Source organism: Acinonyx jubatus, chromosome X (assembly GCF_027475565.1).
Source record: "Acinonyx jubatus isolate Ajub_Pintada_27869175 chromosome X, VMU_Ajub_asm_v1.0, whole genome shotgun sequence".
Classification (NCBI taxonomy): Eukaryota; Metazoa; Chordata; class Mammalia; order Carnivora; family Felidae; genus Acinonyx; species Acinonyx jubatus.
The window spans coordinates 77,260,225-77,263,114 of record NC_069389.1 but is presented as its reverse complement, the minus strand read 5'-3'; the positions used below and the strand labels follow the sequence as shown (position 1 = coordinate 77,263,114).

General features: G+C 37.1%; 1 pseudogene; it reads left to right on the top strand.

Annotated features, from left to right (window-relative positions):
* The first annotated feature begins 645 nt into the window (after nucleotides 1-645).
* On the top strand, nucleotides 646-1,573 carry LOC106987076 (AN1-type zinc finger protein 6-like; annotated as a pseudogene).
* Nucleotides 1,574-2,890: the final 1,317 nt, after the last annotated feature.

The following is a 2,890-nucleotide window of genomic DNA, read 5'->3' as shown; positions in this document are numbered from 1 at the left end:
AGGCTTGAGCTAGGTAATAAATTACAAAAAAATATATTGTAGAAGTAGAAGTCACAGAATGTAATGCATGCTTAAATATAGGTAATGATGAAGAATATGGAATGGTAAATATTGATGCTAAATTTTTAATTTCAAGTGCCTGGAGAAATAAATGTCCTTAGAGAATGCGAAAGGAATGGAAAAGTTGGAAGTCTGATGAGGTGATATGCTTTCTATATGTTATGTTTGAGATGTTTCTGGGGTATTAATAAATACTAATCAGACAGATATAAATTTGGTACAGTGCTTTAGAAGAGAATTAGGGTTTGAGCAATTTGTTGTTGAAGTTAAGGGAGTAGATACAACTAAAAAATAGAATGAATAGCATGAAAATAGGATTAATAACAGAACATTGGTGTATACCTTAGTCAAGAAGTGCACAGAAGACAATTGCACCAAAAACCATAAGATACCTAAGAATAAGCCTAACCAAAGAGATAAAAAATATGTACACTGAAAACTGTAGAGAGCTCATGAAAGAAATTGAAGTACAAATAAATAAATGGAAAAACATTTCAGGCTCATGGATCGGAAAAAAAACATTGTTAAAATGTCGATACTACCTGAGAAAATTGTGCAGGTTTTGTGGGTGTGCAACAGAGAAACATGGCTTAAGAAACTAATCACAGACAAGTTCTTATGCTTTGTTCTACTGGCTGCGGATTTTATGGGAACCCTTGTACAAATGGCATGTGTTCAGTGTGCTATAAAGGCATCTTCAAAGATAGAATAGTAGTAATTGTAGAATCAGCCCACCTTCGGCTTCTGTCAGTACTCTGTCCCAGTCTTTTCCGGTCCAGTGCGCAGATGACAGCGTCCCCGACGTGCGCAGTTACCTCTAGACTCCACATCTGCATCCGGGCATCCAAACCCTGTATCAAATCAGTCACTTTTATCAGAATCTGTAGCATCTTCCCAAGTGGACAGTATGTCTGTGGACAAAGCAATCCCTGACACGGAAGACCTGCAAACTTCAGTATCAGATATGGCACAGCAGCCATCTGAAGAGCAAAGCAAGTCTCGTGAAAAACCAAAATAGAAAAAGAACGGCTGTTTCATGTGCAGGAAGAAAGTAGGACTTACTGGGTTTGAATGCCGGTGTGGACATGTGTATTGTGGCGTACGCGGTTACTCAGACGTGCACAATTGCTCGTACAATTACAAAGCTGATGCTGCGGAGAAAATCAGAAAAGAAAAACTCAGTAGTTGGTGAAAAGATCCAGAAGATTTGAACTCCTGCTGGAATACAAACTCCTCTGACCATTTGCAAACTAAAAGTTGACTTGAGGTCTCTTTTCCTAGTCCTGGGGAGCGTAGAGCATTGTGCGTTACACAGACCTTTTAATCATGCATGTCAACCAGAAGAATAGATTTTTGGCTTTGTTTTGAAAATGACTCTGAACATTTATTTCCATTGCAGTTTCTGTGCCTGAAAAAACTTAAGTGAACTTTACAAGTATTATCCTTTTAAGATCATTTTAATTTTAGTTGAGCACAGAGGACTTTTATAACAAATGTGGAGACCTTTTGGAGGGCTGTGATTTTTCCAATATTAAACATGTATGCGTTGATCTTGTAGTTTATTTTTCTCATTGTGTGTGTATATAGAACTTTTCTCTGCACATGATTTCTCTTTTGATAATGCCCGTTAGGACACAACTAGTTGCCAGTAACTGAATATATCTTACTCATTATGGCTGCTTTTGTTGTTTCATTAACAAAGGTTATACCTGTGTTAGCATATACTTTCTTTGCACCCACTATTTATGTCTGAATCATTTGTCACAGGATAGTGTGTGCTGATGAGATTCTAAGTTTGTGTGTTTTTGAATTTTTTGAGTGAGGGAAGGAACAGCTGTATGCATTTCATTGCTGACCGCAGGCTTCTTTCAGTAGCATTCACCAGTCTGGGTGTGTACACAATATGAAGAATTATCTGGAGTAATTGTGCTGTGTTTATGTTTACCCCACCAGTCTGCGATTAAATAAAAAGGAAAACCATAAAATTAAAAAAAAAAAAAAAACAAATGTCGATACTACCCAAAGCAATCTACATATTAAATGCAATCCTAATCAAAATAAAACCAGTATTCTTCACAGCACTAGAGAAAATAATCTTAAAATTTGTATGGAACCATAAAAGACCCCCAAATACCCAAAGTAATGTTGAAAAAGAAAACCAACGCTGGAGGCATCACAATGCTGGACTTTAGCCAGTATTACAAAGCTGTAATCATGAAGACAGTGTGGTATTGGCACAAAAACAGACACATAGACCAGTGCAATAGAATAGAGAACCCAGAAATGGATCCACAACTGTATGGCCAACTAATCTTTGACAAAGCAGGAAAGAATGTCCAATAGAAAACAGTCTCTTCAGCAAATGCTGCTTGGATAACTGGACAGTGACAGGCATAAGAATGAACCTGGACCACTATCTTACACCATGCACAAAAATAAATTCAAAATGGATGAAAGACCTAAATGTGATACAGGAAACCATCAAAATCCTATCGGAGAAAACCTCAGCCACAGCAACTTCTTACTTGACATGTCTCCAGACGTAAGGGAATAAAAGTAAAAAGGAATTATTGGGACCTCATCAAGATAAAAACCTTCTGCACAGCAAAGGAAACAATCAACAAAACTCAAAGGCAACCAACGGAATGGGAGGAAGTATTTGCAAATGACATATTGGATAAATGGTTTGTATCCAAAATCTATAGAGAACTTATCAAACTCAACACCCAGAAAACAAATAATCCAGTGAAGAAATGGGCAGAGGACATGAATAGACACTTATCCAAAGAGGATATCCAGATGGCTAACACACATGAAAAAATGTTCAACA